The sequence below is a fragment of the Bidens hawaiensis genome, unplaced genomic scaffold (assembly GCF_021521415.1).
Source record: "Bidens hawaiensis isolate Kalapana, Puna unplaced genomic scaffold, B.hawaiensis_p1.1 tig00419520_1, whole genome shotgun sequence".
Lineage (NCBI taxonomy): Eukaryota > Viridiplantae > Streptophyta > Magnoliopsida > Asterales > Asteraceae > Bidens > Bidens hawaiensis.
The window spans coordinates 322,454-336,658 of record NW_027504889.1 but is presented as its reverse complement, the minus strand read 5'-3'; positions in this window follow the sequence as shown (position 1 = coordinate 336,658).

The window sequence follows — 14,205 nt, the reverse complement described above, 5'->3', positions numbered from 1 at the left end:
GCGAAAATGCTTAGATCAATACGTTTTGAGGGTTCAAAAATGGTACATTAAGAGTTATAGGACAACACTAAAATGCAAGAATTACCGTTTTCCTCATTATATGTCACGTACTAGGTTTGGTCCGGGTAAGTTTAAGTATTGGTGGTCCGACCCGTTTGAAAGTTTTAAAATTCTTTTTAGTTTCACTATGTGCTATTTGTTTAAATATGTTGGACGAATGGAATTAAACGGGTTAGACCGGGGTTGGATAAAAGAAAAGCCTCCTGAATGAGATTTCATGAGCGAGTCCGGCTGAAGACTCTTCTGTAAACTTAGTGCTTCCCGAGAGGCAACCCGGTAGTATGCTTTTGTTTTACTTTTATTTTTGTTTTTGGGGTTTCTTGCTGTCTTGTGCTGGCTGTTTCTTGGTTTGATTTCAGGTTGTTGTGGATGTTATTGGATGATTGATGATACATGGTTTGATTCAAGTGTGGGGAGGCTATTTGCTTATTTATTGTCGCTTTCGTTCGTAAGTGACAGCTTGGAAGAGAGCATTGGAGTATGAGGCTTTCGTTCGAATTGGAGGACACGGAACACGACTCATGAGACAATATCGTCATATTTACCAAGGGAGTTTGTTCCACTTTACTTATATTTCAATCTTGATTTATTTTTTTTTATTTTTTTTTTGTCTTTTATCTGTCTCATTGAGGACAATGTGACATTTAAGTGTGGGGATAGGAAACTGACGTTTTTATATTAAAAAAAAATCAAAAATTTTAAAAAAATTAAAAAAAAATCTGAAAAATGTCCCGAAATTTTAACGAAAATTTTTGCAATTAATGGAAAAGGATAGAAAAGTTTGAGATTGGTTTTTAAAATTACTATTATATATGAGATTAAATAAAAGATAACGCACTAAGCTTATGATGTGTCGGTAGGCCCAACTAGCTTTGAAAAGTTTCCCTTGAATATTATTAATCTATATTATACATAAAAGAGGAGTGATGGGCTCAAAAGTAATTTCATAATTGCATGACAGGGTAAACTCGACATTTCATAATAAGGCAAGAAAAGTAATTTGTCAACGTATACATCAATTGTTAAAGCTTTTGGTACAACATCATGAAGCTTCACGTTTTGTGACATTACTTTTCAATCCTTTAGAAAACAAAAGGATATGGTTTAAATATGTTATTATTATTATTCTATATTATATATAAAAGAGGAGTGATTGGCTCAAAAGTAATTTCATAATTGCATGACAAGGGTAAACTCGACATTTCATAATAGGGCAAGAAAAGTAATTTGTCAACGTATACATCAATTGTTAAAGCTTTTGGTACAACATCAAGAAGCTTCACGTTTTGTGACATTACTTTTCAATCCTTTAGAAAACAAAACGTTATGGTTTAAATATGTTATTATTATTATTATTATTATGGTGACTATGCACATTCTTAACTCTCATGTGTCATTATTTGTCTATTAACTTTGTTAGCCTATATATAGTGGCTTCTTGTGTATACATGCATACATACCAATGAAGAACAAACTCTCTTTTCTCTACTTATTATGCTCTCTATACACTATTCAAAACGACAACGACAACGACAACTAACGTAAAGCAAGGCTCGGCTTTGGATTTAGAAGGGTGGACTAATCGTTGTTGGTTCTCATTTCAGGGAATGCTGTGTAGAAATTAGAATGTTTAATGTTTGTGCTACTTTAAATCAAACTTGTATTTGATGTATATGGTTGATGAAAGTGATAATAATGTTTTATGTGAAACTGAGTAATGTAACAAAAATTAGAAATCAAATAGTTTTACATATATAAGTGTCATATATACATGTGTGTGTACACTAGAGAGAGAGAATTACCAAAGCTCCTTTTTTAAAGCTTAAAGAAAACTAGGATCTCCTCCTTAGTTTTCGCAGGTGGAGAAACTGGCTGTGAATCCTACATCAATAAAATAATCAGTGAAATTAATAAAATATTGTTATTAATATTAACATATAATAAAGAGGTGTATAATTGGGTTGATGGCAATTCAAGGGTGGGAACTAATGGGACCAATTGAAGATTGTTACATTAATTTTAGTCGGTGGGTTGGGTTTTTCTGGACAAATCAACATTTAATAACCACTAACCCTCCTTTAATTCATTGCATCACATACCTTAAAGGATACACAAGTAATTTCATAAAATACAAAGCTTTATCAAGTTGTATTAAACGCTTTAAATCGTTAATGTGTGAAAAACCATACAAGTGTGTATATAAACTATAATAATAAAGTGTTTTCTTTTTACAGTTAAGCGTCAAAGTCGAAGGTTCTTATGATTTTCTAAATTTCTTTTAAAAGCATGTAGAAGAAATAAGATACACATTAATGTTGTGTATGTATAACGACAAACAGCTATATCCTTTGTGTCCGTGTTATTTAGGAAACTCGATCAACCGGCCTTGTAATACTCGTTTGAAAACTCCGACAAAAATAGAAAGAAAAACAAAAATGTTGGAAATTTGTTTAATCTATACTAGGTTAGAAACCCGTATGATACACGGGTTGGATAAATAAATTGTGATTTTAAATGGGCCAAGATGTATTATAAAGTCGAATAAATTAAACAAAACAACTTACCATGACCAATATTGGTTCCAAACATGATTTCAGCTTCAATAATGGACGAAAGGGTAAATTCACAATTAGAGCATGAGGGAAGAAACGTCATTTCATAATATGGCAGAAAAAGTAATTTGCCATTACATTGTTTCGTTCTTCAAACTTATTGTACAAGCTTATAAAACGTCATGTTTGTCTATTTACTGTTGTATCCTTTGTGGCTTATATCTCCTTTATCTATATTATATATTATTATTAGTTATTAATATAATAATAATTCATTCAATTAAGAAGTTTTGTGATTGTTGAGTTTGCTCACTAAATGTAGCATCTTCACTAAATGCAGCATATGAAAGGTCGGGAGTTGTGATTAGAATTGATTAAACTAATAATGACACTAAAGACGTTTAATAACTATTTATTTCGTTCTTAATTCTTGTATCCAACTCAAAAGCCTCTCATCCACTATATAAACAATAGAAGTCTTGTTTGGAAGGATGCGTCCAAGATCATCAACTTACAACAAAATACAAACACTTGTGAAGCTTGTCATGCTTCTGTTTCTAATTCTTTATTTGAAGTTTCAAGTTCCAATTCGGGTGTTCGGTCCTCCTCGACAAACAAACTGTTTTGGTTGTTGTACACAGGAAACAGGCGGATTCTCTTGGGAGAACCGAAATCTAATTTAAGTGACCCATGTTGAACAAGAATCCTCAACCCCATTTAGTGTTTTATTTCATTTCCTTGTAATCCTTTAATTAGTTGTAACTTTGATCAACACTTTTTGTTAGATATTCGTTTATAAAAGGGAGATTAGATGGGATGAAGAAAATTTTGCCAAGAGAAAAAAAAAGTATGTGATTATTTTAATATGTTTGTTGTTATTTTAATACTGTTATTCATGATGTTGATGTAGAAGATGTCTGAAAATTGAATAACGTATCGGTTTGTATTCGGTTTGCTATTAGTAAAAATTTCTTATTGTTTGAAGATAGAGAATAGTAATAGAAATAATCTTACATTTGAATTAGAAAACTATAAGACCAAGCTTCATAGTGAATATAAAGCGTTGCAATAGAGAAATAAATTTTCAAAAATGATAGCTTTATAAAATATTATTATAAAATAAGCATAAAAACATTGAAAAGTACCAAATAATAAAAATGATTATTTGGTATTGTAATTAACTATCTTTTTTTTTGTGAAGTATTGTATTTTACTTAATGAAAAATATTCACAAGGAGAATACCGTTTATACTAATTTTAATCTAAATTCATAATTTCAATAAAATCGGGTTCCTTTTTTAAATCAATTTGTACTTTAAGAAGACTATTATTATATTTGTAGAAAAAAAGTAATCTTATTTTAAATATATTTTTCCATGCTGTTATTTATTGTAAACAGTATTTTCATTTACATTTGTAATTTCTAGAAGCCATATGTTGACTTAAATTAACGGGGGATAACAAAATCATTATTATAAATCAAAAAGCATGCATTTTTTTTAATAAAAAAATTATTTATAGCTGCTGAATATGTTGTTAACATGTATGGTCAGGTTGTTTCATTATTCATTACATGTCTTATTGCAAAACTTGTGTACTTATTTGACAATAATGCTTATTATTATGGTTTATTTGTATCCAAGAGTGCACATATTAGTCAGTGAACACGAGTTCATACAAATACGGCTTGTCTGCTTCGCATGGAAGTATACCTTATAATGATCCATATGTTCATAATCATGTACCAAGAATGGATCTGAACTAGGGTGTTTGGGAGTATCTTGTAATGATGAATGTCACATAACCCACTTCTGCTGATGCATTTTCTGGTGAGATTTTGATTTCAATTGCGGAAGGTTACACTTCAGTATGTGCAAGTGTAGCAACATGAAGACAACATATGATAGTGGGGTCTTGCTTTGCTTGGATGTAAAAGAAGCAAATTATTTTTAGACAAATTATCTATATCCTTCTTTTAATTGGATTTTGGTTTCTGCGAGTAGTTGTATATGTCTTATCTCATAAGCTTGAGGATATGTAATGATAATTAAGTGCTATTTAATTTTAGCAAGTTTATTTCTTATAACTTAGACTGTGTATATATTTCATCAGTTGATATACATTGTAGACTTTTTGCAGAATGCAAATTCTTTCATTTCTTGTGATCAGAAATTATAAAGATTTATGTCTGCTCTATTTGAGGCAATGAAAGATGGTTCATCATGGTTATGTAATTAGTTTTGGTCAATTTAAAATCTAAAATACTTCTATTTTTGGTATCAATATAAAGGAAACCATTTGTGGTTAACTTGATCATGATATCCGTTCAATGCCTTAAGAGGTGATTGTGTTCAACTCAAGTCTGTTAAGTCCCCTAGCGAGGTGATTCACTAGCACGACTCGATCATGAATTAACATTCGGTATAAAAATACAATTAGTACATGTTTTTTATTATTGGTTTGATATGCATTTGTATACCCTCAACTTTTGAAATTTTGAAATTGAGTAATGGGCATTAAGGTTATACATTGCAGAACAAGATGAATGATTACCTTCTTATCAATGCAAATAGGGGCTTGAAATAGATGAGACTTGAGGTCTGATTTATTTTATTCTAATAAATTAGACTTTATTTATCATTTTTGTGTTACCCAAATTGTTTATTAATCTAACAATAATGGATAATGTATTTGTAGTGCATGCATGTGACATGGTTGTTGTTGCTAAGATCATGATTCATGAAGGCAACATTAATCCTTCATTTTCTAGATCACACTTCTTGCCGGGTTGATGAAAGGCCTGCAATCTTAGTGATTTTGTATTAATTAATTTACAAATTATCTTATGCACTTTTAGCCCGGGTTGGTTTATTCGGGTTTCAATGTTTTAAATCTATAACAAAAACTCGACCCAAAACTACAGTTTACTTGGGTTAGGTTTTTTTGGTTAAAGTTTTTCGGGTTTCGAGTATCTTAGAAAAAAATTAAAAATTAAAAAGCTATATGCTACAATCATGGGCAAACTATCCATATAAAGTATACAAACCGTTAGATAGAACAAATTCAATTGTGGGCAAACGGTAGGCATATATAGACTATAAACCATTGGATTGGGGCTTTCTCATAATAAGAGACGGCAACAAGAAAAAATGGTAATTAACTCAGTATTACCATTTTCATGTTAATTGCCCAATTTAATTGATATAGCCTATTAATACATTACACACTAGATCAATAGAAAATATCATGTTTTAAACAAAATGTTTATTTGGGTTGACCCGAACCCCATAACTTATACCCAGGAATCGACCCAAATTAGTATAATATGGGTTCATGTTGGTGTTTTTCGGGTTCCGAGGTTCGAGTTTTATTAGGTCAGGTTTCAGGCTCCGAGTTTCGGATAAAAGTGATTGGCCTACTTTCAGCGAGTTGGTTATAAAATTGTTTGCTTGCTATACATTTGTTGTTTTGCTTCAAAACATATAATATGAAATTGTGGAACTTATGCAAGCAACTAAGCATAATGATGCAGCTGTACTTAAGAGTGGATTTTGGAAAGGCGACTGCATATTCAACTGACGTTGTATGTAGCGCATCTATTGTTGTGCTTATTGTAGTGTTGACTGCACTTGCTCTTAGAGAGTTAGAGTCTTAGTGTTATTATTAGTGTGTCGAGCAATCTTTTAAAGGGTAAATAATACCAATTGTATAATATTTAAGAAAGAGAATTGATAATATCAAAAGACGATCGTATTGAAAAAAACTACAAGAATATATACAAAGAGAGCAATGCAAAAATATAGAAGGTAATTTCTCCTATACAATAAACGATATTTACCGGGCTATGACTACCATATATACAAACATTTGATTACACTGACTTCGTTATATTATTAACCCCCCCCCCTCCCCCTTCAATCTAACAGCTGCAGGTGGGGACGCACACGGAGCATGATTCAAAAATATTCAAAGAGGGGTCTTGGTAAGCTTTTCATAAATATGTTGGCAACCCTGAGATTGGTAGAATTTAGATACCTTTGAATCATGTTATCCCTTCATAAACATGTATTGTAAGTGATTACGGACTTTGGTTGTTTATGATATAATCATATTATTAATTTAGCAATACGAATGATGCCATGTCATCGTCACCATGTTTTTGAGAAGTGTAATCAAAGTTTATATGATTTTTTTCCAAACACTACAGTTTGCATCTGATTGATCCTGTTCGTAAGCTTGGAAGAAAACTTTTTGAAATTTGTTGCATGTGTGTGCAAAAACTTGTACATTTTTTGTGTTTTCTGTTTATTTTAAAAAATATTATACAATGCAATACACGTCTTTATGATAAGATATTATTATTAATCATATTTTACATTTTTTTTTGCGTTTAAGCTTATTAGCGTCTTAGTCAAATTACGTTTTTTTCGTCATTCGTATATCTCTTTTCATATACACAATTTGTGTACATATGTAATGAAGCCGTCAACTTCATACCGACTGAATCATATACAATTGACATAGGGGCTAAAAATGGATGAATTAACGTACTAAACATACACTCATGCGTGCCATACAAACTACTACGGCTATTTACGAGGGTCAGAATAATATGTTTAAAACCGTGAATGGGTTGGCGGGCATATACACAACAAATTTGAATCCAACATATTATATATCAACTTGACAACTACTTAATAATGCAACATTGATGAGAACTGTAGCACTTTAAATTATTATAACCAACAATAGTGTGGTCATATCTCACACCCGCTGTGAAGCGTGTGCTCTCCTTTTTTTCCGGTTATTGCTTTAAACATATACGTTATTGATCAAGATAAATCCACTTTAATTGATCTTTTTAGGTTTGTTTTTGTACTTTGGTTAATTGAAATGTGGAGTGTTGACATCTAATAACATCCATGGGCCCGAGGCTATTGTGCTTTTGCGAATAACACACTAGGTAACTAAATCGTAATCCTTTTTTTAATTCTTCTCTTACTATTTATGTGGTATGATTAGTCTAGCTAAATCCTTTGAGGTTTGTTTTTGTTTATTAGGGTTAATTGAGATGTCGAAAATTGACATCTAATAACATCGATGGTATATAGTATAGTTAACATCTTTAGTGTGCAATATTGACTTATAATCGATTATCACTATTTCCTTTGAAGTTTGAAGCTACAGAGAAATTGTTGTGCCGACTACTTAGTCCATTTGGTTTGGTAAGTTTTCTTAAATTTTACATTCCTTTTATAAAATTGTAGATAAAAATACAGAAAACAAAACTGAACCAAAAAAAATAACACATCTTTGGTAATTAGATGATCATCTGCACCAAAATAATAATTAGATATTTGAAATATGAATATGTTGAGCTGAAACTACATACCTCCATCTCTTAGATATCACTAACATGTTTCTTTCTGGTTTGTTTATTTCCCTTTTATGACCAAAATTTCTGCAAATTGAATAATGTGTCGGCTGGGTGTTTGATTGGATGAAGTGTTTCGGTTAGCTTAAATCGAAGGGGAGCTATGAAGCATAACCATGCAACAGGATATTATGGTCATTTGCCTGAATTGAAGTGAGCACCAATGGTACTTCTGCAAAAGTGCCTGCATTCTTATATGCAGGACATGTATAAATAAAATTGTTACAAATTACTTTCATAATTCTCATATTTATTTTTAATAAATTTTAGTATAGGAGTGTATCATAAACAAGAAATGAATTATCAGGTGTGTGGCATTAACTTCTACCGACTACGAATTCAATATAATACTTGTGCTATTATTATTATTATTATTTCACATATTGGTTACTTTGTTTCACGGTGGAGTTAATTATGAAAACACCGCTCCTTGACAACCAAAATACCCACCTATTATGAAATACAATACAAACTGAGATGAAGTTTATTTTGAAATAGAGAAACTTTTTACTGGTGGGATCGAATGAGAGTTTTGTGAACTTATTTGTGGTCTAAATTTAGGTTTATAACAACAGGTTAACTAGAAACAATTATAAAAGAATATGGAACGGGTGATGAGGTACACCAATGTCTTAAAAATTTATCACCATAGTACACACTAGAACCACATGTCTGGAAAATAGTTGGAACCCTAAATGAATATCAACTAAGAACGAAGGACCATAAATGGTAATGCAGAAAATTCAATAACGAAGTTCTTTATTTTGTTTGTAACCCCACAGGTTCAGGGCGACGTTTTTTGTTGTTGGCTTTTGATACTCACACAGGGAAATTCATTAACACAACATTCCCAAAAATTCCAACAAAACCCTTGGATGGACATCTGGCTGTCATTCAAAAGACCCCCACATATTTGTAACTCATGGTTTAACGTTTTGGAATGTAGATTTGTGGAAGATGGCAAGTCACGCATAAACAAAAGTATGGGTATTCCCCAATGAAGCTTGTACTATTAGGTTTAACCATAACATACATCATCTCAACCGTTTATGGCTATCTCAAGTGATGGATTTTCTGAAGAGATAGACACAACTGAGAATGTTATTATTACTTGTAGTATACAATTATTCTTTCCAGTTATGCATGAATAACGTCTTATTAAAATTACTTCTTTCGCTATTTTTAGATTTATGAAAGTATCCATATACACAAATCATGTATATATAATCTAAACGTTAACTTCATAATCACTAAATTATATACATTTGAAGTAGGGGTGCAATAATAAATAAAATTAACGTGCTAGACACATACTCATACGCACCATACAAAATACTATCACAATATTTGGATGGACATAATAGATTGTCTAAAACCAAGAATGGGTTGCTTGATAATACACAACCAAATTCAATCTAACATCAGCTGTTACACCCAATCCAACTCACTCATTTTAAAACGTCATAGACTTATACCTTTTTCAAAGTTTAGTCGTTAAATCATACTCTAATCAGAATACTTTCGTTTCCTATTCAACTATATTAATCATTTATTCATTTACACGACCCATGACACTAATCCAGCCCGATTAAATGCTCGTCGCACCCCCGTCACAACGCGCGGGCACTTTTACTAGTATACTTAATAAATCATAAATCTTGTGGGTTCTCATCTTGAGGGGTGACAGTGAAGCTGAAAATTCAATAAGGCATAGAAAGTATTACCGTAATCTGACTGCCTTAAGGTGGTGAGAATTAAATGCACTTAAAATTAGCACACCACTTTGTTTTATGAAAGTAAATAATGAGTGGTGGCTCCCGCCATGTCCATCTTTATACGAGCTTAGTCGTTAGTTATATATATTTTTAGGATAAAGATGCCTAAGAGCACATAAAAAAAAAGAAAAAAAAAACATGGTATGAAAGTTATAACTGTATTTTCCAAGAATTGGTCCAAAAAGGAAATGAAAGAGAGAAAGTTATGTAATGAAAAATGACAAAGAAGCATTCTCAAAAATAGAAAAAGATTCCAAAGTGCACATACTAGACGGGACTGAGAGTTTACGTGTTACCAAGGGGATGGTGACTCTGAGGATACACTATTGGGGCTCAAGGTTTTTAGTCAATAAATATTTTTTTTGGGAATATATAGGACAAAGTCCAATAATATTTAGGGTATGCTCGTACGGCCTCCACATGATATTTATCCATCAAATTTCACCGAGTGCATCTACTTAGTACCATCAACGAGTCCTTGGCTTATGGTGATTTGTCAAACCAGTCTGCTTTGACTCTAGTTTTTCTAGATCTCTTTTTCTGAGATGGGGTAGGTGTAGCCGTGGTTTTTGAACTTAAAACTCTTAATAAATTGGGGGCTTGATAAGATGGTGGCTGGGTTTAAGTGGACAACAATATCGGCAATCGCCGTTTTTGCGTTTATCTATGCTTAAAAGATAACCTAGATGTTTTAACGATCAGTTTCAAATTCTGATTCCATTGCAAAATACTTTTTCAGGGACGAAAAATGTTTAAGTATGGAGATATTAAGTCAACTCTGATCATATTTCATCCAAAACAAATATTCGAATATTTTATTACTTTACAACTGATCACTTCAATCTAAGAATGGGTCTCTATATTTCTTGTTGATAAAATTATCAAACTGTCTTTTTCTATTAACAAGGTTGAATGGTGTCTGGTTATCAAATCGACACACACAGTTCATATGTGGCGGCTAGGTTTCCACAAACAGTAGCTCATGCCACTTACTTGAGATAAAGTTTGCTACTTTATTAAATTTCACCTACCAATCCATGAACCCACCAATTTTCATTGCAAACAAAGAATAAATTTTCAATCTTTATAGTTGGAACATACATGTATGAATCGGTTTTTATGTTTAAATATCCAACCAGCTAGATCTTGCTAAATCTTCATGCTCTTTTTCTATTAATTCACCAAACGAGCTCCAATTTCCCTTATTTAGATTTTTGGGTAAGCAAACAAGGGGAGAAGCATGTGTGATTTAGAGTGTGTAGGTGAAAGATGGAGAATGAGGTTTAAGGGTTTATATACTCTAGGCCCATGAACCCTAAAGCTCATTGCTTCACTAAACCCATATTTCTTTTTTTAACTAAGTCCATGTCCATTAAGCTCATCATCAATTATTATTATTCATAAACAATCATCCTTAAATAATCATATTAATAATAATCCTTTATTATTATTATTTATAAATTTAGGATGTTACACAACGTATCATAAGTTTAATGACGGAGTACCGAAAGCGCATGTGCCACCACTAGTCAAAGGAGTTCAAAGTCACTTCATTCCACAAGTGTCCACGAATCCTCTATCGATCATTATTTCGGTAAGAAACGGAAGGACCTTGTCGGTGACGGTGAAGCAGAGCAGTTTGACGGGGTTACCTTCATTTCATGGAAAGGTTACTGAAGAACCATACCTGCATTTGAATGATTTTAACTCGATATATGCGCTTATCTCAAGTCAAGGTTTTACCTCAAAGGAAGTGAAGATGGTAGTTTTCCATTTCAGTTCGAAAGATGCAGCAAAACTGTGGTTATTATCTCTGCCATCAGCTAGTATCTATACTTGGTGGATTTGGCGCAACAATTCTTAGACGAGTATTATACGCCACAGAGAACCACCGAGGCTCGAAACACCATTCGAAATTTCAGCAAATCACAGGTGAAACCTTTTATGAGACCTTTCTAAGATTTAAACTGTTGTTGAGGACTATTCCGCATCGTGGAATCGCTTTATGGGAGTTGATAAAGGCATTCCACGACAGTCTCTCAAATGATGATGTTCATGATCTCCTAGCCACCACTAATGGATCTTCTTGCAAATTATGAAAATATGGATTCGGGGGATTTGGAGAGACATGCAAATAATTCAAAGAGACAAGCACAGTCGGAAAGGATGACAAAAGGGGCGGTAGTAAAGGCAGTTGAAAGTCATGGTTCAGGTGACAGAATGGATAGTTTGTTGGATGCAAGTGTACAAGAAACGGGGAAATCAGGAAAAACATATCCAATGTGTGAAGGTTGTTGGGAGTTAGGGCATGAGGTTACGAGTTGTGGGGTTGCACAAGATGCAGAAACTGAGGAAGAAGAGGCCAATTATGTGTAGGGTGAAAGGAAATACAATAATATGAGTTCAGATACTTATCATCTAGGCCTCAAGAATCATCCAAACTTCAGTTATGGAAACCCGAACACGTAGCATAACCCGAGTTTTCAGGGTAGTTCTCAGAAAACATGTTATCAGTCGTGCCAGAAACAATATGGGAATAGTTCCAGCAGTGGTCAGAGTGGGTACAATCAGAAAGATTCTAGAGGTTACACTAAGGGTCATCAAAAGAGTTATCAACAGGGGCAAGGGAATTCTTCTGGTAACAAAGAGGAGTCAATTAAGGATGTGATGGAGTTATTGAAGCAAATGAATCAGAGGTTGGAGCTTCAAAAGAAGGCAAATACTGCAAGAGATAAACAGGTGAGTCAACTGGCAGAATAAATGGCAAGCCTCAAGAGAAACCCATCCAAACACCGAGCGACACTTTGAAGAACCCCAGCAATCAGGGTTGCAGTTCATAAAATGGCAAAATTACACATGTCAGTGCCATCACCATTGAAGATGAGGTGGTGAATGACACAGCTGAAGAATTTGAAACGGGGGCACCACTTATTCCCATTCAAACTGGCAAGTTCAAGACCACCAAGGAGTTAGTTGATTATGGTGCAAGTGTTGGTGTTTTACTGGGGAGTGTGTATGACCGATTTAACTTCGGGCCTTTACAAGAGGTTGACACCACCTTGGTGTTAGCTGATTTCACTCGAAGACGACCATGGGGGAAGTTGGTTGGTGTTGCGGTAAAGGTTGGTGATATTTACTATCCTGAAGACTTTCTTGTTCTTGATTATGCACCAGCTGAGAAGAAAGAAGAACCCCGGGTGATATTGGGGAGACCGTTTTTGGCGACATCAAATGCTCATATTAATTGCCGAGAAGGAACAGTTTGCATGACCTTCGGTAACCGTAATTTTATGATTATTCGTTTGAAACTAAGTATTCATGGTCATGTGCTACTAATGAGTGTCTTCCTTATACGTGTGAGGATGACACCAAAAAGGCACGGAAGAGCTAAATGCAGTAGATGTAAAAAGTGGAGCAACAATAAATTCAACAAACAATATTAAGACGGTGATGGAAGTGGTCAATGAGGAAAAGGTTGGAACAAAAATGAAGAAACCACCAAAGAAAGAGAAGGTAAAGAAGCCACCAAGATTCGAGAATGAACAGAGGAGGTTGGCATGTTTTGGGCCAAGATGGGAAGCATTAGAGCTACCATTGTCTTGGATAAGTAAGAAGAACGAGGTGGAGGAAGGTAAGCACTTCATTAGACCACCATAATCGAAAAATGAGGTAACGGTCCGGCTGAAGACCTTAACAAAAACTTAGCGCTAACCGGGAGGCAACCCGACCTTTTTTGTTTTGTTTTGTTTTTATTTTTGGGTTTCTTTTTGCGTGTTACTTTTTGTTTTTGTTTTGTGGTCATAGTAAGCCCTAAGTGTGGGGAAGCTCATGGTAGTTTTGTCAAGATTCGGTGAAGTAGATATTGTCATATCATAATTCAAGAAGTGCGAGTCAAGGTTGCAAAAGTACTCATCAGCAGGACCCATTTGACATAGGAGATTTGAATCAGGTGCATGTGCTTCTTCCTTTGCTTTGATTTTTGAAATAACTTAAGTTTCGTGTACCATACTCTATTGTCAAATGAAAATATACATTGGCGGAAATGTAACGTTTAAGTGTGTGAATGCTGGAAAGTATTAGGGAAAAAGTTTTTGAGAAAGTGAAAAACGTTAAAAATGTCCCGAATTTTTAACTTTTTGCAAAACAATGGAAAATGATAGAAAAATTGAGAATTTTTTTTCAAAACTAGTATATATATGAGATAATAAAAGACGAAAACACACTTAACTTGGGATGTGTTTATAGGCCCGACCGATAATGAAAGATTTCTGAAAATGTATTAATATACATATAATTAAAATCATTAAGTCTTGTGAGTTCCCCTCTTAGAAAAGTGGAGAAACTGAAATGTCTAAGTTAATGAATAAGCACCACTATAAGTTAA